General features: G+C 44.8%; 1 long non-coding RNA gene across 1 annotated transcript in view; it reads right to left on the bottom strand.

Annotated features, from left to right (window-relative positions):
- LOC132654645 (uncharacterized) overlaps positions 1-27,328 on the bottom strand; it is a 336,065-nt gene that overhangs the window by 110,474 nt on the left and 198,263 nt on the right. Inside the window, exon 3 of the long non-coding RNA XR_009592302.1 lies at positions 21,234-21,404. This is a non-coding gene — a long non-coding RNA (uncharacterized LOC132654645). The remainder of the gene's footprint in view (positions 1-21,233; positions 21,405-27,328) is intronic.

Genomic DNA, 27,328 nt, shown 5'->3' with positions numbered 1-27,328 from the left:
CTGAGCAAAGCACATTAAGGGAGCAGGGATTTATTTTGGCTTAGGATTCCAGAGAGATAGAATCCATCACGATGGGAAGACATGGTAGCAGGTAGGGAAGACACAGGGGCAGGAGCAGGAGGCTGGCTAATGACATCACATTAAACACTCAAGAAGCAGAGAGGGGGCAGGGGAGTATAGCCAGACTATAGAGCCTAAAGGTCCAACCTCACTCCACATCTGTCTACTCCCTTGAGTGAAACTCCATCTCCTAAATGTTTCAAACAGCACCACCCTCTGGAGACCAAGTATTTAAACATGTGAGCCTATGGGGAACTTTCCCAATAAACCATACTACCTGTCATACTTAAAGTGCTACACTGTTAGTGAAGGGCTTTAAACATAACACACGACATAGTAAGGAAAGCCATTGTCAATGGCAAGAGAGGAGGGAGCTGAAGAGAATTTATGGAGGGGGAAAGTCAATTGAGAGGGAACTAAAAGGAAAAGGATTGGAGTTTAAAATAAAAACATCACAGATGAGAAAATTAAGACGTCAGGACGGGAGAGGGAAGCATAGGCCTGCTGCAAATCTGGAGAAATGCAACAATGAAGGCAACAGTGGTGGGTGTCTGGAGAGGATTGCAGGTAGAGAGATGAGGTTTGGGTCCTCGGCAAGGGCAGCACGCAGTGCAGCTTTATGGCATGTTTGGGGACCTGCTGTAAAAGTGGGGTGGTAGTCAAGGTGAGAAACAGCTGAGAGCCACCTCTGCCCTCGGAGCACCTCTTTCTAAGTCTTTATTATTCAGAGTGCAATCTTCAGTGCCATCTTTGGCTTTTGCTTTGGGGAAGAACAGGACAGCAGACAAGCCAGCCATTTGCTCCCTCAGTAGGAAAGTGATTTGGCTATCCTGAGTTAAGGTTGAATCCTGAGTATGGGTCACTTGGGTGAGAGCATTTTGCACTGACCAGCTCTAAAACAGCAGATCTTTTTACACACAGATGCTGGGGTCCACAGAGGTCTAATAGGGCTAGAATATCTCACGAAACTGGATATAATAATTGGTCTCAATGTGTCCAAAATTAAAGAGCTGTGGCTTTTAAATGTCCTAGGAATCTAGATCAAGGTAAATCAGAGCTGACAGAAAACCTCCACAAGATGCCCCTTCCCCCCCCATCAATGTTCTCCTAGGAAGAAAGGGCTCAGGAGGACCCACCTCTTCCTGAGACAGCCACTAGTGGCAAGGGCAGGGAGAGACATTTTCTTTGATGGTGTAGTTACTGATAAATTGTCCGAATTCCTTCTGCACATAACCCTTCAGCCATGCCCCTGTAACCAATCCTGATGAAATTCATTGGAACACACAAACACACACACACATACACACACACACACACACACACACACACACAAAATACTAACACCATGAGATCACAGGGGAGTGGGGAAGGAATTAACACAAAAGTAGAAGGGAACCAGCTGGGAAGAATGATGTCAACCAGAGTCGGAAGGAGGTAAAAAAGGGTCATGAGGAAGGTCAAAATATATTCCGTATGTGTATGAAAATGTCATAATGGAGGGCTGGAGAGGAGGCTCAGTGGTTAAGGGCCTGTAACACTCTTGCAGAGGACTAGAGTTTGTTCCCTAGCAACCCCATGAGATGGCTCACAATCATCTGTAACTCCAGCTCCACAGCACCTGACACACTCCTCTGGCCTCTGAAGACAATACACCCACATGTACACAAAGCCATGCTCACATTTATACACATAAATTAAAAATAAAATGTTTTCTTAAAATTAAACATCATAAGAAACTCGTTATTGTGTACAATTAATACATGCATATAAAAACCAGGGGGAAGGATTGAAAAAACTAAAAAAGGATAATACATCATTTTTCTATCTCAGAGGGACAAGCCAATCCCACATCCATACTTCTTTACTACTGGAACAGGAGCGAGCAGAGGGGAGAACCTAAGTGGGGATTCTCTTCCAATGGTGCCTGGACTGGAGTGCCAGCAGGCCAGGAGTTGCAATACAAAGCAAGAACAGATAACAAAATTCCATCCCCTTCAGGCACATACTCTCATTTTCTCTTCCCATGAATCCAGCCACCTGCTTCTTGCAGCACTTCCTCCCACTTCAAACATCCGAGGAAGAGAAAACTGACCCACTGCGTGGATACAAATTAACATCTGGTCACATCAAGTGGGAAACGGTCTCTAATGAATTCTTCCCTTGGACGAAAAGAAAATATTAATTAGGCCTAACATCGGTAAAGCATGTGCCAATGCTCTTTTGTTCAATAATTTCACTTTATCTTGTGGAATGAGTGAAACAGTACATAAAACACGCTTCGGACGGTGCTCAGAACAAAGCAGGTGTTCAACAAGTATCACTCTCCCTCCCTCCGTTCCCAGCAGAGCATGTCCCTGCTGTCACCATTCCAGCGTGCCTCTGGGCTGTCACTTCCCGTTACTCTCCGCAGTGAAAACTGGGGCAATATTGTTCTCTTCCTTCCCTGCTAACAAACAGAATCCTACCAAATCCCTTTAAAATGAACCTGAAGAAGTGCAGGGTGACAGGTTTTATAAATCATTCTAATGGGGAGAAACTATACCTCTCCTCCACACAAGCACAGCCTGGGCCTGCTCAATCGAGCCTGTCATACAAGAGCAGCCTAGTCCAGCAGCCCTTGCCACAAAATTGCACCAGAACTTGTTCAGTCCAATGACTGCCAGGTGATGATGTGAGAAAACAGAACAGTAAAGTTCTGTGGCTTTGGCTATGTCATGGGAGCTGGAGTGGGGAAGGAGGACCGTTAAGTCACAGAAAATTAGTGGCTAATTTATTCCAAAGCTGGAGTCGTATAAAGCAGGAGATAGTTCTCTCCTTTGCATATTTTAGAGAGAGAGAGAATCTCTATGTTTGCTAACACAGGAATAAAACCCTATTGTAGGGAAATGGTTAGAAAATACTGTACTTTATTTCCTCTTGCTACCTCCAGAGCTGACCTAGTTTGCTTCTCTGTTGCTGTGATACAAAAACAAACAACAAAAAACACTAACCAAAAACAATTTGGGGAGGAAATTATTTATTTTGCTTATACTTCCATATCACAGCCCATCCTGAAGGGAAGCCGAGGCAAGGGGACTCAAGGCAGGAACCTGAAAACAGGAACTGAGGCAGACTGTGAAGGAGTGCTGCTCCCTGGCTTGTACCCTGAGGATTGCTTAACTTGCTCCTTCCACAACTCAGGACCACCTGCCCAGGGTGGCACTGTCTACAATGGCCTGACTCCTCCCACATCAATTATTAACCAAGAAAATGTCCCACAGACATGCCCTCAGGTCAATCGGATGGAGGCAAGCCATTGATTAAGGTTCCCTCTTGCAGGTGACTCCGGCTTGTGCCAAGCTGACAGACATGAGCGAGCACAGATGATGAGCAGATACAGGGGCTTTCCTTGTCCGTCAGCAGTGTGTTCATCCTTCGGCATCATCTAAACACGCCCTGAAGGCAGAATTAACCCGTCGTCTCTCCGTATTCCCAGGGCTATATACAGAAATGCTTGATTGGCCCTAATTCTAATTCTCAGCCTTTGTACACTAGGCTTCTTCACAGGAATGAAGGCCAGGCTACATCTTTATCTTTATAATCGCCCCAAGGCTTAGTGTGGGAACTAGCATTTGGTTGGCATTCAGCAAATGTACATGGAATTTAAATTAAATTTAAAAGCATAAAGCAAATACAGTGACTCTCAACATAATCTAATGATCGCATGCTGTGCGATGCCCCAATCCCCACCCCTTCCCCTGGTGTAGACATAGAAGCTTCACCTGCAGGCTTCCTTTCTCGTTTGTTTTTTTCCGTGTGTGTGTGTGTGTGTGTGTGTATATACATCTGTACCCAAGTGAGTGTGGAAAACAGAGGATGACCTTCACTGTCTTTGTTTAGGATCTACTCTGACAGGGTCTCTCACTGCCCTGAAACTTGTCAAGTAGGCTAGGCTGGCAGCCCAGCAAGTGTCAGGAATCTGCTTGTCTCTCCCACCCCAGGGCTGGGATCATAGGCACACACAGCCAAGCGGCTTTTTGTACACAGCTTCTAGGGATCAGGCTAAGGCCTTCATGCTTATGCTTCATGCCAACACTGAGCCATCTCCCAGCCCCCTGCTGTTTTGATCTGAAAGTGCATGGTACCATATCATGACTAAGGATATGCAGGAGCCTGGCTCCAAGGTGCTATAGGATGCTCTAAAATTTACAAAGAAGAGGCAATGGAGATGAACTGGACATGAGACCCAGGGGGACCGCATTCTCTAAACAAGTCCCATGGACCCTGGACTGGCATGTGACATTCCAGTCTGCCAATCAGAGAGCATTACCACCACTGTGGAACTCTTACGTGGCCCACAAGTCCCATGACTACTTTCGGGGAAAGAAACCAGACCCCACCTCCAGTGCCCCATTGGAGAAAGCCATTGGCAACTGCTGACTTAGGAGCCACAGTAATCAATGTGACCTAGCATCAACAAGCTCTGGTCAAGTGAGGATCGGTGTTGACGAGACCTAGGCATCTTATGCTTGTGAGGCACTTTGGTACATTAGGCAGCATTGGATTCTTGTGTCCAGAGAGGCTCGATTCGAATCCGAATGCATAAATCAAAAGTCTGTGACCTTGCACAAGCTAAAGAGGTGCTCCGAACCTCAGGGTCCTTACTGGTTTCATTGTTGTGTTCTTAGATAGACAGAGAAAAGCAACCAAAAGGGAGAAAAGATATGAGGGCTCACCATTTCATGCTTTTTAGCAAATCATGACGTGAGGGTATGGCAAAACAGAGTACCTCACAACCTGGTGGCTAGGATAAAGATCTCTCTCTCTCTCTCTCTTTCTCTTTCTCTCTTTCTCTTTCTCTCTTTCTCTTTCTCTCACTCTTTCTCTTTCTCTCTCTCTCTCTCTGTGTATTTGTGTGTGTGCGTGTGTGTGCATAACACATGGATATACATACACACACATACATATGGAGAGAGAGCTATTACGTCCACGCTGGTTGGCTTTCTCCTTTCTCCTACTTTTATTCCATCCAGTTCCCACCTGCAGCATAGTCACCCCTTTTCAGTTAATCCTCTTGGGAAGCACCATCACAGACAAACCCCATGTGATTTACTATTTTCCTAGGCACATCTCCAAATCAGTCACACTGCCAATTAAACATAACTATCACCCGCATCCATAAAACAAAGATAATTTTCTCAGTCACAAAAATTCTCTGTCTTAGGATTATGGTACCTTCGTATTAATATTGCTTATTCTAGGTCTCTCTGCCATGACATGATATCTGGTTACCCACCCACTCTACTATGTGTTAAATAGACTTTTTAGGAACTATAAGAATACTAGAATAGAGCACAGAGACATATTTGTGGGGTTATCGGTCACTGTAGTATAGGAAGCCAAAAGAGAGAGGCAGAGTCTTAGTACCATAAGGGTAAGTATGGGTTTTTGCCGTTAGAACCTGTTCACAGATGCTAGGCTTCTCACACATCCCTGTGTCATTGGCTCTGGTCTATGCTTGCAGGGGTATAACCTGTCAGCTAAGTGGTCTCTATTAGCGAAGGGTAACTCCCTGCAGGTGGGTAAAAGCTACAATATGGCAGCAGAGACGGCTGTTGTCCCAGTGAAGAGACTGTAGGTGGACCCCTAGCCATACCCACTCCACACCTGCAAGTGCCTTCCTGAGACGTGTGAAATTATAGTAGCCTTGACTCAAAGCAACCTCTCCTGTGATGTCACCCCACCTGCTTCTAACCTTAGCTGGTAGTGAGCCCAGCTAGCCATGAATTATTGAACATGAGTAGATGCTCCTGGTGTTCTTCCTGTTTCATCGGGCTCTAATCTCATGAACAGCCCTGCTGCAACTTAAAGCAAGCCCAAGAATGTTCTCTTGGGTATGTTGGCAGTGCTGAGGAAGGGGTGTTGGTGTCCCAGAATCAGCTTTTGGTGGTAACCAGTGAAAATTGAGGGGTAAATACTCTACTTCCTCAGCCCTCAAATGACAAACCGAAATGGCTCCTCACTCATCTCCCAAGATCCCAGGAGGACTGATCCCCAATTTCCCAAGTTTTTGTTTTTTGGTTTTTGGTTTGTGGGGGGAGGGGTGTTTTTTCTGTTTTTGTTTTTTTCAAGACAGGGTTTTTCTGTGTAGCCTTGGCTGTCCTGGACTTGCTTTGTAGACCATTCCGGCCTCCAAATCACAGAGATCTACCTGCTCTGCCTCCCTGAGTGCTGTGACTAAAGGCATTCACCACACACTCAGTCACCCACGTTCTAACAGACAAAAATGTTGTGCCCTCTCTGGACCCAGTTCCCTCTCATGTCTCATCTTCTGGGTGCTTGTTTTAATCACCTCTTGCTCTGGTTTGGAACCACGTTGTTCCTTCTGAAATACACACTGGAGTTTAATCCCCATGCTTCTATTGAGAGAATGGGGACCCCTGTCAGATGATGGTGCTGAAGGCCGCAGTCTTCAGGAGGTCAGCAGGATTAGATGGGGTCCTCGGAGTGGGCCCTGCATGAATGACTACTAACGGTGCAGCAAAAGGAGGAACAGAAACCGGAACACACAGGCGTGTGCGCGTAGACCCTGTCTTCTCACAGTCCTGCACACTTGGACGCCTGAGATCGAGGAGGCCTGGATCAGGACTGGAAACAAAGTACATGTCTTTTCTGTACAGCCTAAGTGGTCTGCAGTATGGGGTTAGCAGCGACAGCACTGCATGTGACAACAGACTAAAATGCCACCAGAACAAGTGATTTACTCCCCAGTTCTTACCTGGGATCTCTGGGGAAAGTAGCCTAAAACTAAAGACCACATTCAACAACCAGGATTCAATGCCTACCTTTCTGGCATCACCTAATTCAAAGGAAGCATATACTGTTTAGGATGAGATTCAGTTAACTACAGCATTCCATTTTCCCATGGGGCTAAAAAAACATGTTAGCGGTATGCATGCCCAGGAACACACATACACACATTGTATTTTGAATGTTATTCTAACAAAATAAGTCTTCAAAGAATATAATTGACTTTGCCCAAAGAGCACCCACTGACACATGATGTCCCAGCCCTGGACTCTTGGTATCTCCTTTGGTAGTGAGGCTCACCATCAGGTGGGATCTGATAACCAGCCCTCTTCTTCTTCATCATCATCATCATCATCATCATCATCATAATCCTCATTTTTTGTTCTCTTCTCCTTCTCCTTCTCCCTCTCCTTCTTTACTTCCTATTCTCCACTTCATCCTCCACCAATTCCTTTCTTCCTTCCCTTTCTTTTTTCCAAGTTCATGATCATTGCAAAATACCCAGCCATTTCTAATTCCATTCTTGCGACAATGGCAAATCTGAATTGCAAAATAAAGTAAGTCCTGTAAAATGAAATAGACTTCTCATTTCCTGCATTGCTCCGTGAACTGAGCAAGTGACAAATGAGAGACCAAAACACCAGGGCAGTTGGCGTTAATTAATACTAAATTTACTGAATTAAACAATGAATTTTAAAGTAATAATTCTAAGATGTCATTTCAATTAAGGCACTGTCACTGAGATAATGGATGTGGGTGGCGTCCAGGAAAGTCGATCACAGCTCTGTTACAGGAAGAAACCATTAACTCCAGAGAACAAGAAAGGGGAGAAAGCCCATGACTTCTGGAAGAAAGGTCGAGGTTTCTGAGCTAGCAAACTTTCCTACCTTCCCAGTAGAGGAACATCTATCTCAATTGGACTCAATAATCTAGAACAGGTTTCTTTAGAAATCCTCTGCTTTAACTAAGGAGAAGGCGAAGTCATTCTCTTCCCACATGAGAAAGGGAGACATTATTTAAAGTGAAAGGTTCTATCTGGCACAAGCCATGACTTTTCTCCTCTAAGCAATTCTCTCCGGTGAGTCCACAGAAATGAATAATAACAGCTTCATAAAGTTTGGAAAACTGGGGCATGAACAGGAGAGGAAGAGCAGGCACAAAACTCCATGCTAGAAAATGTTCAGTAACTGTCATCAAGTTCAGCTGCAAAACTGTCCAAACAGGAATAAGATGTTGGAGTCTCATCTAAGGCTGAACAGCCCAGACCTGCAACCTGCAACCTGCTCATTTCTTCTCCACAACAAAGCAGGTCTCTGTCAGTGCTGAGTATAAGGAAATCATGCTGAAGAGACACTTTAATTAAAAATAAGAATTAAAAAGTCTAATTAAGGGAATAAATCTTCTGTCACCAAGTACAGGCAGGCATGACATCTCTCAGTCTCAGAGTGCTCATTTATAACATGGACCTAATAACTACTAACAGCTAATTCCACAGATGCCCAGATTCCCTGCTTGGCATAGATCATGCTGCTCCATTTTATATATTTAATGCATGACTTTCCCATTCTGTTGCATAAAAAAGAAGTCTGTATATTTGAACAATAAAATATGTGTGTAAGCTTTTAAAAAAAAATGACCAAAGACATGTTAGGAGAAGGGTGAGCAAGTAGCTGGTCTCATCCTGGGTGCTCCTCCAAGCTTGGACAGTCATCCACAGGAGCCAAGATGAGAGGGCAACCAGATGCCATTTTTAGTAGCTCACCCGAGCCTGCATGGCACCCGTTATGCGTGGTGGGGGGATCTGCTGTTGGTTTGGGTTGGTTTATTTTACCTCTCTATCTTAGACTCTTTCTTAAAATGAAGAGTTCTGACCCAGGATGTCCCTGGGGATTTATGCTCACATTCACAATGAGAGAGGAGGGGCTGAGTTTCATTTTTAATTATAAATATTCATGTGTTCAGCCTAGATTGTGCATGTCATTATGACTCCCAAATTAGTTCAGAAGGAAACTGACATTTTATTCAAATTCCTTTATTCTTCCTCAAAGCAGAATGCAGTGACATTCTGCTCCTGAAAAAGAAATGGAAAGTTTCCATTGCTTCTTTGTCACCTGAAAAATCTCCATTCCCAAAGAAAGCCTGTCTTCTGTTTCTTCCCAGAGCTAAGAGAATTCAGTGGTCAGCAAAATAGGGTACCCCAAAACTTATAAAACAAGGGCTTAGACAAAATGAAACCAAGAAGAAGCTAATGGTATTAGGGTGTTATTGTCACTCAGTCTTCAGGAAGACAAAATAAACAAAAAAGCCAGAAAGAATAATTTAGTGTTTACTAAGCACAAAGCACTCAAATACTAGAAACAGAATGAATATGAACCCATGAGAACAATCCCACCATACTAATCCTCCATAATTGCTCACACAGCCCATAATAATCATAGATGATGGCTCCATTCATAGAAGCCTCTCTCCAGCCAGCTTCTTTGTTAATGCCTCTCAGCAAGCCACGTGAATTTCCAACCTATGTCATAGACAAATCAAGGGGTGCATAGGAACTTAAGTAACGTACAGTGGCTTGTCAAGTTGTGTGCCTTCTTTTTCTTGAAGACTCTTACATGAAAAATTCTTATGCAAGTTTAATGAATGATCCAATGAGAGAACCCACATGTACACCCTATGACTAGCCTCACAATGGAGTCTAAATTCCTTCTCCAGGAGAAGGGCTATGTTTGATTTGTCTGGGCTATGGCACACAGAGCAATGAGCATGACAGCTTTCAAACCACGTGCTTTCACCAGTTGTTTCTAGAGGGCAGAAGACTGAGCAGGCTTTGGTGATGTCTCTACCCAGGCTTGCCTAAGGCTGCAGCCAAGGTCTCAGCAGGCAGCCGGCCCATCTGGACCAGAGGATCCTTTGTGAAGCTTTTGGGGCTGTTGAAAAAATTCATTTCCTTGTGGCTATGCAACTCAAGGCCGGTAGGAGGCGCTCCACAAACCTAGAGCTGTCCTAAACCTTCTTTTAAAGGGCCTTCCTGATTAGATCAATCCTGCTCAGATTATCTCCATGTTATACATTCAAAATCAAGCTAGAGACCTCTCTCACATGGATAAAGGTTCCTTCATAGCTCAATGCAATAGTGCAAGTGACATCCATATGAGTCATTCTTCCCAGGGGCAAAGGAAGGGAGCACACACACTCATCCATTCTGGCCAGAAGAGAAAAAAAGAAAAAAAACTTCCAACTTGGAGTCTTGTGCTTCATATTCTGCTATGATGTCCATACCTCTAAACAGCAGAATTCCTTCCTCCTGTAGAGGCCTTAAATGGATGACAGGTCGTTGCTCAATTAGGTAAGCCAGATTAAGCACCACTGGCATGCCTGGGCTGGAACAAAGAATCTATAAAGTCCAAAGCAAATAAAAGACTCAATCTTTTCTAGAAGACACACCTAATCTTCTGTGGAGAGAAGGGAAAATTATGATCTAAAAAAACGTCAGTGGCTTCCAGCTGGACATGGTGGCTGATACCTATAATGCCAGCACTCAAGAAGCTGAGGCAGGAGGATGACCAAAGGTAAAGTCAGCTTTGGCTACATTGTGAGTTCCAGGACAGCCTATGCCAGAAGTGAGACTCAGCTTCACAAACCTGAAACAAAAACGTGTGGGGCTGAACGCGTTCCTAAACATCAGCGGCTCACGTCTGCCTTCTACAGGTTAAGTCACACATAAAGAATGTGGAGATTCAAAAGGTAGGGTCCCAGAGCAAAGAGACTTTTTCTGTAATACTAGAACCAGGAACCATGTTACTGTTGGGATTCGCACTTAAGAAGAAGCAAGAGTGCAAGGCCTGAAGACAGCCAGGATAAGCATCCTAAGGCCTAGAGCACGGCCCCCCGTGCTCGGCTATTTTCTGAGTGTCTCTTTTCTCCCTCTGAACCACAGCATTCTCATCGGTGTAAGAGGGACCTGCCCAAGCTGAGATGGTACCTAAGGTTGATGGTAGGCCAACTTTTTGACTCTATTTTACTTGGAGTTTCTTATCGCCTCTACCTCCCTTCCAACCTCCCAACCCTAGGTAGGAGAGAGAGAAGGTTAGAAAGGACAAGGGACATAATTCTGCCTGGTTAGGGTCTTTGGGTTCTTTGGGGAAATACCAGTCTCAGTCATCAGGATAAGTAGCATTTTAACAAATGGCAAACGCAGCAGGCTAAACAAGCAGCCATCTTTCTCCTGTCTGTCTCCTCAAAAACCCCTTCCTCTCTCTGGGCTCTGATATTTATGATCTCCCAGAGGCCTCAGAATTCCACTCCCCTCCGTGAACCTACAAGGCTGTTACCAGCTGGCAAAGCCCACACTCCTCTCTGAGCTGCACAAGGCAATTATCTGTTGTGGACAAAATAAGGCAGCCCCATATCCCACGCTTGGGATTAAAACAAAGACCTGCTCACCTAACATAACTGAGTTTTTATTAAAGAAACCAGAACTTCCACTACAGTGAATCTGAGCTCAGGTAACGTCTGCGGCTCCGCCCACTCTGTCTCTACTGTGTCATTTATTCCTGCGTGCCATAGCTAAAACACTAAACCACCTAATGACTCCTGCTTGGAGAGGAGGGGAAAGGCTAACTGTTGTGATGTGCAGCTCAATTATGCAGCAGAGGTTCCGGCACACAGTAGGTACTTCTGGTCTACCCTGACTACATCCATCTCCTGAGAAGGCAGACTTCCACAGCAGTACTTGCGAAGGGCTAAATGAGCTTACAGAAAAATTCAAGTCTGGTAAGCAAAATTGATAATGGTGTTCAATCCAATTTTCCAAGCCAAGGGAGTGGAAGGCTGAGCTGTAATCAATCTTTGGAGGTCAATTCACGGGGGACTTCTCAGGTAAAGAGCTCGGCACTACCTCGCATAGAGCAGTGGCCATGTCTACATGTGTGCTTTTTCTGTGACTCTTTAGGATCTTGGAGATGCACCAGTCCTCTCCCATGACCCTGCACAACACTGGGTTCTCTCTCTCTTTTTTAAGATTTTACTTCTTTTCAATTATACATATTGCGGCGAGGGTGGTTGTACACACAAGCACAGGTGCCCAGGAAGCTGGAAGCTGTCCCAGAAGCCTCTGGAGCTGGAGTTAACAGGTGGTTGTGAGCTGGACAATGGGGACTGGACTTGGTTCCTCGGCAAGGGCAGTGTGTGCTCTTAAATACCGAGCTGTCTCTCCAGCCTCAAGTTTCTATCTTTCAAAAACTCTGAGTTGTTTTGCCAGCTTCTAGTAGGATGGACTTCCCTTACATTAAAAAAAAAAAAAAAAAAAATCAGTCCATACTCACTTCTCAGCCGACACAGCCCATTCCCTTCCCCAGGGACAACCTCTTTTTACAAATAGCTCTGTATGATGAGGATGATGGTGATGTGGTGGTGATCGTGGTAATAGTGGTGGTGATGATGGTGATGGTGGTGTGATGCTTAATTTTGGTTTGTTTTGATGATGGTTAGTTTTAACTGTCAACTTGCCATAATCTAGAATGCCCTGGGAAAAAAGGCTCAGTGAGGGGATTGTCTATATCAGGTTGGCCTATGAGCATGGCTGTGGGCAGTTATCTTTATTGTTAACTGAGGAATGGAGACCCAGCTTGAATGTAGAAGGCACCATTTCATGGTGTGAGCTATAGAGTGTGTAAGGATGAAGAATCTCAAATGAGCAGCAAACATGTACACATTCACTGTTCTTGACTGCGGATGTCATGTGACCAGCTGCTTCTTCAAGCTCCTGCTGCTGTAACAATGAGGCAACAATAAACCCAGAATTCTAACCTAAAATAAGCTTTTTTACAGCATCAGAAATAAATCCAAGACAGTGGTTATGACAGTCCACAAGTACAATTATATATTCCACTATGAATAGCCTAAGATTTCATGTACTAAAGTGTTTTTATTGCCTATGTTGAAGATTATTTCATATCTTTACATTCCATACTTCATATTTTAATAACTATATAGTGTTCCATTGTATGAATAACTTATTTTTACAGTATACTTTCAATAAATATACCCATTGTAAGAATTTATTTCTTTCATCTTTTCTATTTGAAACAAGCTGTTGCTAATCCTGCAGTTAAAAAATATTTTACAAATGTTGACTTATATTACCCATATTAGATAAACTTATGAGTAAAATTTTATCATTGTTGGCCTAATTGTTTTACACATACTCATTCAAAAATATTAAGAATTGTGTGTTTGTTTGTTTGTGTTTGTTTGATATATATATATCAAGCTCCAGCAGTGAAAACAATGGGCAGGACTATTCTAGTACTGTTTTTGAATCTTTAGGAAGAATGATCCACTTACTCTTTAAAATAACTATTTGAGAAATAGACTCTTGTTCTCATCTTATAGATAAGGAAACTGAGTCACAGAAGCATTAACTTGCTCAAGGTGACACCGCTAGTAACTGAGCTGAGACTGTGGCCAGATAGTACATACAGCATCTGTGGTCATTGCCCATCACCATTTCACGTACAATACTTTTCGTCCTTTATTGGATGTTCCGCCATCCCATTTCAACTCATTGTAAAAGGAAACCTTGTTGCTAAAGAACAGATTTTAACATACAGGAGTGTTGGTCTTGCCTCCAAATGACTGCCCATGATAAACTTTCTAAATTCCAAGTGTGGTGAATCCGAGGTCACCGAAAAGCCAAGGGAAAAGAGAGCATCACGGTAGGAAGGCCAAAGGGATGAATGCAGGGATTTGATTTTGGTAAACCCCAGCCCTGGAGTCAGGGGATATCCTGAACATTGGGTGAGGACTCAGAACACTGCGCCTCAGCTGGAGTGATTCTCCTTCTTGCCTCCTCATTTCTCACTTCCTCACAATGACCCTTAGAGTTCTAATACACAAATTTGACCTTGGCCCTTTAACTCTTTCGTGGAATTTATTTTCTTTCATTTTTTGGGAACTAATATCAGACCCTCACATGTGCTGGGCAGAGTCCTGCCATTGTGCCACATGTCAGCTGTGCGAATTTTTCCCTGGAGGCTTTTAATGACTCTCCTCCTACATAGGAAAGCCTTGTTTCCACTGTGGCCATGACAGAGCTGATTGCTGCTAATTCCAAGCCTCTTCATACACCCAAACCTACTCTCTTAGTTAAGATTTCTATTCCTGTGATAAAATCATGACAATAAACAACGTGGGGGAAAGGGGCTTATTTCATCTTACGCTTCCAAATTATAGTCCACCACTAAGAGAAGTTGAAACAGAGACTCGAGCAAGGAGGTTACCTGGAGACAGAAGCTGAGGCAGACAGAGTCTGTAGAAGAGTGCTGCTTACTGCCTTACTTCACAGTGCTTGCTCGTCCTGCTTTCTTACAGTGCCCAGACCACCCACCCAGGAGTTACACCACTGACAGTGAGCACGAAAATGTTCCACGGACTTGCCCACAAGGTAATTCAGTTGGGGTACTTTCTCAGTTGAGGCTCCATCTCCCTAAATGACTCCACCTCGTGCCACTTTGACACAAGTCTATCCAGCACACCCACCCATCCCCATGCCACAAGAGATCCTCTAACCTGAGTGGTTCAAAAGAACTTTCTCAACCCTACCTATGTATCATACACTCACTATATGCAAGGTTCTATGAAAATAAGCATGGCTCATAAACGCAAGCAATTTCTATTTCTAGAAAAAAAGGAACTTTGAATATGTTTATGTATGCGTGAATATACACGTTTCACACATATTTATGCAGTATGGCTTGGCATAACCTGAGCCCTTACAAAAATAAAGTGAGACGAGAGCACAGGTGCAGCACAGGCTGATTCCGAGACAATCGCACCAGCCACATTGGCTGCTTTGAACCACATCATGATGGCCCCGCTCTGGTGTTGGCATCAGTTGTGTTGGCCACGTGGTCCCTCTCGCAGGCGCAGAGCAGCTCATCCTGAACAAGCAGTCAGTGTTTTTTGGCTTCCAGTCCCTCGCTGGTGCGAGGGAGCCACACGGCATCTCTGCCAGCCCTGTGGAAGGGAGGCGACAGACCTCTAGGGAAGCGCTCACAAATGAAGGTCAATAACACTCAATGGATGAACACCCAAGCTCCCCCGCCCTTCATGGGGAGAGACGCACTGTTGTGAGGAATTCTGCCCATCCTTGGGGCTGGGGCTCTTCAGTGAAGCTGACTTACGCAGTCTATGTGCAAAGCATAGAGGATACTGGCACCCCCTCCTTCCCTGGGCTTCACCCTGCACCTCACATCTGCTCCCTAAGACCTCTCCTCAAACACAGTCCCCAGAGAACCTGAGCTCACTCTTGCTTTTGTGGAAACCAAAATTAGAACATGAAGTTAGAGACGCAAGAGTACCCTAGGATTTCCATGGTCCCAACTCACTTTTGACCTATGGCTCTCCTCTTCTATTAGTGTGAGTGTGTGTGAGTGTGAGTGTGTGTGTGTGTGTGTGTGTGTGTGTATGTATGTATGCACACATGCAAATGCATGTAATAATATCACTACTGCACCAATGTAAAGACATATAATAATGAAGGTGAATCCATTATTATATTCAACCTGTCTCTTGAGTTTTAAAAATCTCTTTTATGATTTATCCATGTAGATGTATATCTTTATGAACATGCAAGTACATCCAGATGCCCATGGAGGCATGAGAACCCCTGAAGCTAAGGTCAGCAGCTGTTTTTAGCCAACTACTGATATGGGCACTGGGACCCTAACAGTGAGCTCTCTCCAGCCCTTTTTAATAGATTTTAAAATTAAACATTTCAGTGGACCTCTGAACATGCCACGGATTCTAGCAGATACGTCTGCAGTGAAGAGAAGCACACACTAGAGGAAGAAAGATCATGGGACCCACGTGACTAGCACTGAGGCATGAAGACTACGAACTGACCCAGGCACCATGATCTTCTTAGACTTTGAATCAGGTTATTAGTTTTAAAAATATTTACCTGTATTATATAAGCAAATCATGTTTAATACAAGGACTGCGAATAATACGAACATATTAGGATAATTAAGAGGAAAAAATGGCAGTTTATTTTTACTTTGCCAGCCATTATAAGCCCCGCACTGCAGCACACTTCCTGCTGGTCATGCGGAGTTGAGGGAGGTTGGCGAGGTGTTTGAATCATTTGTGTTAGTGATGTTTAAAATCAGGAAGTTTTTGTCTAGGGGCTCTGGAAATGTTTCTCTTTCCTTCCGTTTTCTTTCCTGGCATCTTCTGCTGGGACCGGGAACGTGCATTTGTCTGACAGTGAAAATTTTGATGATCTCTGGAAACTCTCATTACCTTCCCTTTAAACTCCAGTGTTGTCATTTCCACGTCCTGTGGAGGGTAAAAGTCCACATGCTATGGGCTGGAGAGATGCTCAGCTTTAACCGTAGGCAATGCCCATCATCCGACACCTCTGTCCTCAGACACCGCATTCACGTGAACTCACCCACACACAGACTGACAAAGAACTAAAAAGAAAATAGATTTTTTAATTCTGCATAACTGCAGTCTGTTGTCCTATGTCTGTCTCATAGTCTCATAGTTTACTGTCATTGCTATATTCTGAATTATTTTCTCCAATGTTATATTAGTCTGTGTCCTCAAGAGAGGATACCCAATTAAATAAATGGTGAGTGTGTGTGTGTGTGTGTGTGTGTGTGTGTGTGTGTGTGTGAGACTGGCTTACAGGTTACCATCCAGGTAGTCTAAGACTGGCTGGCCCACACTGGAGAGACTGAGAATCTAAAGGCTGCTCAGTCCCAATCTGCTGCTGAGTCTGGAGTGTCCTGGAGAGCTGCTGGTCTCCTCACTACATTCGCATCCCAAAGAAGTTGGATTCAGTACCCATGAGGAAATACTGTAACACCAAGCTAGATGGACTTTCCAGTGAGAGCAAGCAGAAGCAGGAACAAAGAGAAGTTTCTTCCTCCCATGCCCTTTCATCTGGACTACCACCAGAAGATGTAGCCTGCATTTAGGTGGGTCTTCCTGCTGTGAAGACTCGGGTTTTAAATACCCCTCCCAGGTATGCCCAGCAGCTTGGATTTCTGTTTTTATTCTAGATGCAGTCAAGACAACTGAGATTAACCACCACAAATCTCTCTGTTTTCCAGCCTTGTTGTAAACACCCCTACATTAACACTGTTTTCCTATCTGAAGTGATCGTTTCCAGGCTCCCCTGTGACATCACAGCATCTGCATTCTAATGGATCCTATCTCTTTCTTCCATTCGGTGCTTTTTCAGCACACCTCTGCTGAAGCACCTTTTCAGCTGATTTTCTTGGGGTGACTGTCTCATCTCTGGGACCTCCTGACCATTTCTTGTGATGCTCTTCTTCTGTGCTTTGTGAGATTTTTCTCCTTGGGCTTTTCTTGGTGGAAGACTGAGGCACACTCCGAGCTATGGAGGCCCTCCTTCAGGCACACCAGTTGAGTGCTTCAGCTACGGCTTGGTAGGTCCCTTGTACTTATAACTTAGTCAATAGCTCAGGCGTCCACAGCACACAGGCAGTCTACTCAGAGCGAGTGGTCACCCTGGTAAACCTGACTCCCCCACAGGCCAGAGCAGTGGGCCAACCTTTTTTTTTTAGGGGGGGGGCTACATTTCATCTTATGATTTGTAGTCCATCATCACAGGAGTCAGGGCAGGGACCTGAAGACAAGAAATGAGGCAAAGACCCCAGAGAAATGCTGCCTACCAGCTTGCTTCTCAGCCAACTTTCTGTCAGAATTCCACAATCTGCCTTCTGATAAATAACTCTGAATTCATTTAAAGTCTCTATCTCGGGCAGGCATGCTGAGTTCATGCCTATAATCTTTACACTAAAGAGGCTGGGGTAGGAGGATCACGTATAAGTTCAAAGCCAGGCTGAGCCACATAGTGAGTGTCTGATTGGCTAGGGCTCCAGGGTTAGATACCGTTTAAAATAATAATAAAACAAATAAAGCTACAAATGTATACATTAAAAAATGAAGAAAGCCTGCACCCTTCCTTTTACTCCTTGGTGTTTATAACATGGATATTTCATCAGATGTACACTTGGAACTTTAAGCGATTCATTGAATGGGCTGAAATTGTTTAAAAGTATATGTTTGTGCTGTTTTTTTTTCTTCCTCCTACAGAGAGTCCATAGCTTTCATCAACTCATAAGGGAAGGAATCTAAGCCCCGAGGAAACTTGAAAGCAATTGCTTCAAATCATCTTGAATGTCTCCTAAATTAAATCCAGCCCTTGGTGACAGAGCAGGAGCTAGAGATTGGGGTTTTGAGACACGGTTGATGCTTCTTTCCTGGTGATTCTCAGAGCCCAGGGGGGAGAGTCCAATCAGGAGTCACATACATGGCTCCAAGCAGTTTCTTTACAGTGATCGGTGTGAATATTTGGGGGCTTAGTGGAGCTGGTGAGGGGTTGTTGAAGAGATCAGTGTCTCTTGAGCCAGCCTGAGCCTTTCTGTTCTCCGCACACCATTCTTCACATCTACTTCATGGAACCCGACAGCACAGAAACACAGTAAACAGAACACACACAAGGACAGGACAGAAAGCATGACCGAGGAGAGGCTTGGAGGAGGGCAGCTCCCTTCTGATGGAAGGGAAAATGGAATCATTTAGAATCTTATGCACACACGTAAAAACAAAGCCCAGGGGCTGAGGGAATAGTTCAGGTGGGTGAAGCTTGCGACACAAGCATGAAGCCTTGAGTGTAGATCGCTGACACACGTAAGAAACCTGGCGTGTTCGTGTAATCTCAGGGCTGATGAGGCAGAGACAGGAGGATGCCTGTGACTCATTGACCACCAGGTCTCAACTAATCAGTGAGATACCCTGTGTCAAGGGGAAAAAGCAAGACAAGACACTACCATGGAAACAGCACCTGACATTGACCTCTGACCTACACACACAAACTCACATGTTTGTTTACAAACATGTGTAAACACAAACAATTGATGCCCTCCAGGAAACAAAAGCCCAGCTTTATAATCTTTAGAAGAAATCAAACCCTGGCAGAGACGTAAGAACCCTCGAGCAAATTCAAAATAAAGAGAGAGAGAGAGAATTTCTTAACAATTGAAGACTGAGATGTATCATCAATGAGGGTGTTCTTACAAATAACACCCGGTCAGGTGACTTCTCACAAATTAAGGTCCAGGAAGCAAACGGTTCCAAAGCCACAGAAGGAGGAGGCCACCAGACTGAGACGCAAACCCACGCTCATCTCATCTGCCCCCGCGCCAAGCACTCTTTCCAAGGGGAGTTTGCTAGCAATAAATAAGAACAATATTGCAGAATCAAAATCTTTTTTAAAATCTACATAATCCGTTTTGTTGACTGTTCCTCTTCTCCCCGGTGGCGGCTTCTTGCTATTTTTCCCCCCACCTGTTAATTACTTGGGGCTCGCGCGCGCGCGCGGGGGTGGACTTGGCTTCCTGCAGCCGCCCAGGCAGGTTGTCACACTGTCAAGGATCCCTTCATTAACAAGCTGTCAATATGCTGCCAACAGCCACCATTTGGTTTGTTCGGGGAGCGGAGCTGTGGTGTGGAGTCTTGGCTCCATCAATTAGAGGAATTAAAAAAAAAAAAAGGCAAGAGGCAGATGTCTTCCATTCTGTTCTCAGCAACAGACTTGGGATATGGCGTGGGCTTTTACTGGGAGGAGGGGGAGTTTAAAGAACGTGTCAAGGAGGAGGCAGCTAACAGAAAAGTATGGCGAGCAAGACGGGGGCGTTGAAAGATGTAGACTCCGCATGCCATGGCTTTCTGAGTAATGCTGGCTGTGGTCATGTCCTTGCTGCGGCGGACAGCTCGAAATCAAGCTTTAAAAATGGTCAAGAAGCCACCAGTTCAATTTTTTTAAAGTGAAAGGTGCCATTTGCCTACAACCTTTTCAAAGTCACCCTAATGAAGCAGAGAAGACCTGCCAGTCCCTGGCAGCCCTTTTACAAGCCTGCACTCTTGCTGTTAATTGGCACTGTCAACCTCTGAGCCCCCAGGTCCCCAGGCTTCCCAGTCACAGTGTGCCCGCAGACATGTAGCTTTTCAGAGGGCCTCACGTAAAAGAATGGCAGAAGGCTGGCTTCTGAGCAACAGTTTCCAAAGCTGGGGTTGCAAGAAAAACTTTTCCTGGAGTCTCAGACCTTACCTCCTGCTTCTCCTCCCACAATGCCTAGCAGCTGTGCCAACCTAAAATGTGTTCAGATTCCCTCCAACCAGAAAGACATCAGGTCAGAAGAATGGTTCCCAGGCCTTGCCCCAGAGCTGTCTTTGTTGTGAAAGTGCTTGTGCGCTACTCAGATTTCAAGAACTGTTAAGATAAAAGTCTGTTGTGGAGGCCCACACCTGTGATCCCCGTCCTTGAGAGAAGGAGTCGGGAGTCAAAAGTTGGAGGCCAGGCTGGAGGGGTGGCTGAAAGTGTTAAGGGCACTGGCTGCTCTTCCCAAGAACCCAGGTCTGTTTCCCACCCACGGGGCAGCTCACAACCGCCTGCAACTCTGGTCCCAGGGGTTCTGACGCCCTCTTCTGGCCCTCGTGATTATCAAGCGCACACACAGACATACATGCAGGTAAAACATGCATACACATTAGAAAAAAGAGTTTAAGGTCATCCTCAGCTACACAGTGAGCGCAACACCAGCCTGGGCTACATGAGACTTCTCTAGAGCATGGGGAAGGCTATAAAATATGTCCACTTATTTTACCCTCTTCCTTTTGCACTGTGACATATCACATTTGTGGACCAAAATTCTTGGAATGAAGGCACAAGCACAGGTTGGCCAGAACTTCAATGATGTCAGAGAGACCGTTGAGCAAAGAAAGTAGTAAAATCAAATCTATGCTTGATTAACTACAGAAAACAGTGACAATAAGTCCCCTCAGGGAAGTGTGAAGATGACAGAAGTTATAACGATCTCATACACGTTCTAGGAGAGTATTTGAGAACTAAATATTTTAAATTTCTTAACATTTGGAAGATGTGTTGATTGGTTAATAGGCTTTAATTACTTGTATATTCTACAGATATTCCTGGGTTAATTCCTAGCTATGTAAGGGAAAAGAAAGTCTTCAGAAATAACAGAAGATTAGTAATAGCATGGGGAAGAGGTAGGTCAATTAACTCGATTCAAGATAAAAGAAAGTCTAAGCTGGGCAAATGGAAAGTAGAAAATCAGAATGAAATCCAAGTTCATCAGTAATCATGGCAAGTGGAAATGAGCCTAGTAGTGCACAGATTTAAACATAAAGATGGTCCATACTGGGCTGAGGAGAGGTTCCGTGGGTGCCTGGCACACCAGCATGACGAGCTGCGCAAAGGAAAGATCCTGAAGGCCTGGTCTACCAGACATGAACCAAAACAACCAGCCGGATAACACAGGAAGTACCTCTATTCTCTTCTCTTCTCTTCTCTTCTCTTCTCTTCTCTTCTCTTCTCTTCTCTTCTCTTCTCTCGTTTTTCCTCCTTCCTTCTTTCTTTTGTTTTTTTTTTTTCTGTGAGACATTCATAAAACTGGACATAATTTGCAGGTCACAGAAAGGAAAAATGAATGCAGAAGCTGCAAAGAAAGAAATAGAAGCAAAAGAAGGTTGAGACTGAGCCCAGAAAGAGGAACATGCCTGTAACCAGGGTGAGTGAGAACATCAACAACGTAATTGCAGAGACTGCAGGTAACTGCAGAAAGAGAACGGCAGGGCAACACACCCTTGTCACACGCCGGCTGTCAGCTGTGGTTTTTACCCACAATTCATAGTACAGAAAGAATTGACTTGCTGGAGCGGATCTGGGAATGCAAACAAACACATGCAGATCCCGACCTTAGCACTCATTCACCAAGAGCAACAATTTAATATTTGTGATTGTCTAATGAATGTGACCCACAGTAGAGTCACAAAGCAGACAGACCCACATCCAACCCATATACATGAGAAGATATGCAAAGACTGAGCATAAAGCTACAGTCCCCACTTGTCCTCTGCAGGCCCAGCTCACTACCCAGCCTGCTTGGCTCCTAAGAGGAGAGAAGAGGGAATGCCGTGACTCTCTTCATTTCTCTGCCCCCTACAGCAAGTTTCATTTCCCCCAAAAAGTGGGAAATTTGTTTCCACCTGTTGCACATTTCTCTTTCTCTGTTCCACCAAAAAGGAAACTGGAGGACTGAGGGATCGTTGACCCCAGCCAACCAGCGACTGTGTCTGAACCTATGCACCAAGGCAGGAGGTCCCAATTCAGCTATTGCAGATGGAGGGACCTAACCCCCCACCAAAAGGCACACAGACACACCTTCAGTCCAACAGGAGAAAAGTGGGGACCTTCAAACCCAAATAAATAAACACAGGCCCTCCACGTTGGGAGTCTGCTGGCTCTGGGACCCCTTCTCTATGTGGATAAGGCCTGCCAATAAACTTCACCTTCACCTTGCTCTGAGCAATTCTCCTGTCTTTTCATTCTTTAATAGGCAGAGGGAAAGAACTCTTCAGGCTAGCTGCTGTCATCCTTTCTGAGTTCTGGAAAAACTCAGTCCACTCTCCAGCTGCCTGCAGGCTCTCGTTAAGGCCCTGGTCAGCTCCAGCTACCCACAGATTTCAGGAATGCTCCTCTCTGCAGCATGCTAGGCACTTGGAAGGACAAGTCCGTGTGATGGCAAAGAGAAGACTCAGAGTGGAGATCCAGGAAGCCCTAAGAGTGGGCTGAGGACCGAGGACGATGAGGTCAACTTTGTGTGGTGCTGAGCAGGCTGTGCTTGGCAATCTGATGAGCAAAGAACACCACTCAGTGGCTCAAGAGGAACAGAAAGTTAACAGGGAGCCAGAATTGATCGCTCCAACCCCGCCCCCCAGAGAACATTTACGGAATAACTATGTGCCAACCATGCTATGTATTGGAATATGGCAGTGATCAAAACAGGCAAAATCAGAGAGATGGCCAAGTGGTTAGAACTGAGCGCTGGAAAGAGGACCAGGTTTAGCTCACAGCACCTATCTCAAGCAGTTCAAGAAAGCCTGTAGCTCTAACTCTGGGGATCTGAAGCTCTCTTCTGACCTCTGAAGACACCAGCATGTACATGCAGAGAGACAGAAAATTAAAATAGTTCTTTAAATAAAACAGACAAAATGGCTGCTTTGAGCAACTAAGATTTAATAAAACATAAGACAGTATATGACGATAAGTGCTGTGGGGAAGAGATGCGGATGAAGCAGGGAGGGGAGCCATGTGAGGTGTTAAGTAGGCTCCTTGGAGAAGGCGTCGGCAGGAGGATGCGGAGGTACAGATGAAGAACGAGGTCAGGAGCCATGTGGCTGTCTGGAGAAGAGCAAGCCAAGCCCGGGGATGACACGCCTGGAGGCAGGAATGTCCATAAAGCGTACATTCCAAGTTTTACTCCTCACGACACAGCCACTGTTCGCATCATGTTGAGAGACTCCCCTCTGTATATCAGCACGCAGCTCTGTTAATGTCTTCAGAGATGTCACCAGTAACGAGATTCAGAGTCCTCACCGCCAGCGCCCTCCTTGCCAGGTACAGGCGGGGTCACCTGCAGTATGCCACACCTATGCTGATATGCTGAAAGCTCACACAGCCTCTAGCTCTGGTTTCCCCAGCAACCACACTTCTCTTCTTATTATATTTTATGAGTTTTTTTTTTCTTTCCACAGGATAAAACTAACGGTTGTGAAATCTATTTTGTTCTTTGAGAAGCTGTACCACACTTGACACTACCCAAAACAGACTCCAAGATTAAAGCTGCCTGCCTTGGTGAATAGGTTTTCTGACCCAACCCTCCCATCCAGCCGCTGTGACTTTTCCTTCCCACCTCGCAATAACTTACAACTCTGAGCTCCTCTTTCACGTTCTTTCTTTTTCCTCATTTTATTTATGCTCCTAGGTGACAAATTTCAGGCAATTTTGTGGAGCTCACTAGAAGCTAATTTTGAGATGAGGATGTAAGAGTGTTAAAAATAAATTTATCGTGTGCACAGGGGTGTCTATTTAAAATGCTGATGTTCTGTTAACTGTCTAATGCAACTGAGAAGCTGCGAATCTGCAGTGGCGAATGTCTGTCCTCACCCCACATCCTGCCTCCATCAGCACAAACAAATCGTCCCTGCTCCTCCTCTGGAAACCCAGGCTTCTTTGCCCTGCCACTTCACAACCCTCAGAGATTGTTCAGGGTCTTTAGCCCCCTTTAAATACTGCCCTCCGTAACCACCACCATCTTACTGCCACTTCCTCCATTCCACGGGCAGTCTGGGTCGTCCCGGGCCTCAGCCTCCTCGCAGCATTTGAAGCCTCAGCACATTATCTCAGCAATGAGAGTCCATCCTGGCCTTGCCATGCCTCATTTGTGGCATTCTTTTCTCGACACCCTCCAGTTCCTCCAGTTCCGGTGTTCTGGGTTGCGTTCCAGCTCTCCAGGTTGTATGAATCTCAAGCCCTCTAAGGGTTTCTTATGCACAGGCTGAGGGTCCCCAGGCATGGCTTCCCACTCCTGTCACTCATTTCCCACTGATCTGGCTCTGCACCCAGCTGTCAGGAGACTCACACATGCCTCAAATTGACAAGTCAATAACAAATTGACTTGTTTTCGCCGCCTGAGCACAGGACATTCAGTCCCGACGTTCTTCAGTTTCTCACCACTGACGCCTCAGTCTGCCCGATGCTCACCTCACAAGCTTTTGCTCACATGTCATGTCCAGGGCAATGTTTTCCAAGGAATCCCTGGCTGGTTTCTCCTACTACCGAAGCCACTAACTTTGTACAGTGGCTGCCACTAACAGCCCGCACACAAATAGCGTGTGCCGTGCTGTTGCCTGTCCCGCACCAAGATCTTTAAAGTCATCGATGGCTTTGTTGATCTGTGTTTCACTGCAACACAGTAAGTGTGTATTGGATAACAGAAGGAGGGAGACAAGGAGGGAGGAAGGGGTCCTCCTTCTATAGATTGAGGAAAAGGAGCGAAACTGTAAAACTTGCCCAGATTCCATAAATAGAAACTGCCATCTCTAGGCCCAAGAACAACGTGTGTGTGTGTGTGTGTGTGTGTGTGTGTATGCACACATATATGTATGTTTGCCTGTCTAGGCCAGAGATCAACCTCAAGTGCCATTTCCCAGGAGTCGCCCACCTTGTTTTCTGAGACAGAATCTATCACTGAAACCTGGGACTTGATGAAAGGGCTGGACTGGCTGACCAGCGACGCCCTCCTACCTTTCTTTGCCACCTGCCTTTGTCTTTGCCTCCCTAGCGCTGGAATTATGCATGTGGACCACTGCATCCTGCCTTCTAACGGGGGCTGTGGGGATGAACCTCAGCTCCTCACACTCGGGCAGCAAGTGCTTTTATCAATGGAGCCGGCTCTCTGACTCCCACACACAGCAGCCTCTGGATGTGAAAAGACCAGGATGTTCCTACGCCACAGGTACCTCATCTATCACATTTCGCTTTGTTTTGTTAGGAATGGCATGAGTGTGCTTTAAAAGATAAGCCAAGAAGGATAATTCTTGTGACCTCCCACTGGGACAGGGCTTTTCACCCAACCCCTCCTCTGGCTTCTCCAGCTGAAAAGACAAAAGATGCTTTGATCTCCCTATTGAGAACCTTGGATGAATCTCATGGGATTTCGGGGGGGGGGGGGGGGGGGATCAGGTAACCAGCCAAAAGCTTCTCCACACCATTGCTTCCAGGTGGGAGGCTGCTGGTGAACCCATTCTGACACCCAGCTGTCTCAGACAGGTAATCCAGCTAACTGAGGGGTTCTTTCTAAGCTCCTGCTCTATCAGTTTGTTTACCCTCAATTTCTACTCTCCAAATTCTATTTCATGCTGTTTCCCTCTGTTTATTTTCATCAGTTGGAGATACAAAAAAAAAAAAAAAAAAGGAGTGATCAGGAAGCGAAGGCAGGCCTTCCAAATGTGCTGTCTTTGTTTACTAGGAAAAAAGTGAATTTGATGAGGGTCATTATTTAGATTTGTATTCTAGCCTCTAGGCTCCTGGTTGGTTTCCAGTTGCCTGCACCCATGGACACAAGCCCCTGAGAGGTTACCTGGTCCTACAGCCATTTAAAGTGTTTTAACGGTAACTATGGTAACTGCTTTTGGGCAGGTTCATTTGTTGGTGTTTAAAGTGATTAAGTACTGGTACATGTATATAAGATTAAGTATAAGAAGGATTATTTCTTCCTAAAATGAATTTTTTTTTTTTGCTGCTATTTTAATCTCATTGCTATCTGGATAGAAATTTCCAATTCATGGGTGAAAATAGAGAAAATTCCCTTCATGGTCGGAAAGTAAGTAAAAGTTGAAGGGAGGGAGGAGGATGGAGCTAATTCCATATGCCAGTTCACAGCAGGTCTTTGCAATGGGCGTTGTGAATTCACCCCCATGTGTTTTGTTTTGTTTTTTTTTTTAAACAAGACAGTGCACCCTGTCTGGTTGATGTCTCACTGACCATGCTCCCCTTCCATGAAGAAATTCCAAAGCACAAAAACACATTAACCTAACCCTTAACTTATGCTACTCCCAGTAACACTGATATGGGGATGCCGCTGGCTTTTCTCTTACCCATGGAGAGCCATTCCTATCAGGCTTTGCCTCTATAAGATTTCCCTACAAGTTAACGGCTCAGATACTGAAAAGAAATGACACTGAGCCTGCTGCAATGCACTACAGAAAAGAGGTCCATTGCTAATCTTTCCATTCATACTTATTAAGGGTATGTCCTCCATGGCTTCATGCAGAACCCCAATACTCAAAGCAATCCTAAGTTAAAAAATCGATACTAGAGGAATTACCATTCCATATTTCAAGACACACTACAGAGCTATAGTAATGAAATCAGTATGGTACTAGCCCAAAAACAGACACACGGACCATTGGAACAAAATAGAAGGTCCAAACATGAATAGATGTGACTACAGCCATTTGATATATGACAAAAAACACACTCAAGAAGCAAAAGCACCTTCAACAAATGGTGCTGGGGAAACTTGATGTCTGTGTGTAAAGAATGAATCTGAACCCTTATCTATTGCTATACACAAAAATCAACACCAAGTGAATCGAAGATCTCAATGCACAACTTGAAACAATTGTAAGAAAATACAAGCCATACATTATAAGACAAAGATGTAGGAAAGGACTTTCTAAATAAGACTCTATTTGCTTAGGCTCTTATTACCATCCAACAATTGAAAAGTGTGACCTAGTCCAGTCTTTGTAATAGTCCCCTCCCAACTAGGATGCAGAGAAAGAAAAATACCTTTCTTTTAAGCTGTGACACATGGGTTTGGTATGAAATGGAAAGATCTAAGACATTCAGAGCCTCATTGCATTAAGTGTTTTATCTTTTCTTTTTTTTATTTTTTGTTTCAATACCACACATACACACACACACACACACACCACCTAGCCCTTTAATGTGTGTTGTTGGGTACATGGGATGTGAGTGTGAAGTATCTCTTGGTTGACTTGGTACTCTCCAAAT

Source organism: Meriones unguiculatus, chromosome 6 (genome assembly GCF_030254825.1).
Source record: "Meriones unguiculatus strain TT.TT164.6M chromosome 6, Bangor_MerUng_6.1, whole genome shotgun sequence".
NCBI classification, from domain to species: Eukaryota; Metazoa; Chordata; class Mammalia; order Rodentia; family Muridae; genus Meriones; species Meriones unguiculatus.
The sequence above is the reverse complement of the archived record's forward strand: the minus strand, read 5'-3'. Positions and strand labels throughout refer to the sequence as shown.